Raw genomic sequence first — 373 nt, 5'->3', positions numbered from 1 at the left:
GCACACCTGGGGGCACCTGGGCTCACCTGGGCACACCTGGGGCACCTGGGGGCACCTCAGAGCTCACCTGGGCGCACCTGGGGCACACCTGGGGCACATCTGAGCTCAACTGGGAGCTCACCTGGGCACACCTCGGGCACACCTGGGCACACCTGGGCACACCTGGGGCACCTCAGAACTCACCTGGGTGCACCCAAACTCACTTGGGGCACCTCAGAGCTCACGTGGGCTCACCTGGGAGCACCTCAGAGCTCACCTGGGTGCACCCAAACTCACCTGGGAGCTCCCCTGAGCTCACCTGGGTGCACCTGAACGCCCCTGGGTGCACCTGAGCTCACCTGAGCTCACCTGAGCGCAGCCAAACTCACCTGCG

At 66.5% G+C, this 373-nt stretch overlaps 1 long non-coding RNA gene across 2 annotated transcripts in view; it reads right to left on the bottom strand.

The window, feature by feature from the left end:
* Nucleotides 1-373, bottom strand: part of LOC108448616 — a 1,015-nt gene continuing 642 nt past the window's right edge. Inside the window, exons 2-3 of one of the 2 annotated variants that reach the window (XR_001864572.1) lie at nt 245-368; nt 1-55 (exon numbers count right to left, since the gene is read on the bottom strand). This is a non-coding gene — a long non-coding RNA (uncharacterized LOC108448616). Of the gene's footprint in view, nt 89-152; nt 369-373 lie in introns of both variants that reach the window. The other variant, XR_001864571.1, reaches the window with a different exon arrangement.

This window comes from Corvus brachyrhynchos, unplaced genomic scaffold (genome assembly GCF_000691975.1).
Source record: "Corvus brachyrhynchos isolate BGI_N302 unplaced genomic scaffold, ASM69197v1 scaffold3588, whole genome shotgun sequence".
Taxonomy (NCBI): Eukaryota; Metazoa; Chordata; class Aves; order Passeriformes; family Corvidae; genus Corvus; species Corvus brachyrhynchos.
The sequence above is the reverse complement of the archived record's forward strand: the minus strand, read 5'-3'. Positions and strand labels throughout refer to the sequence as shown.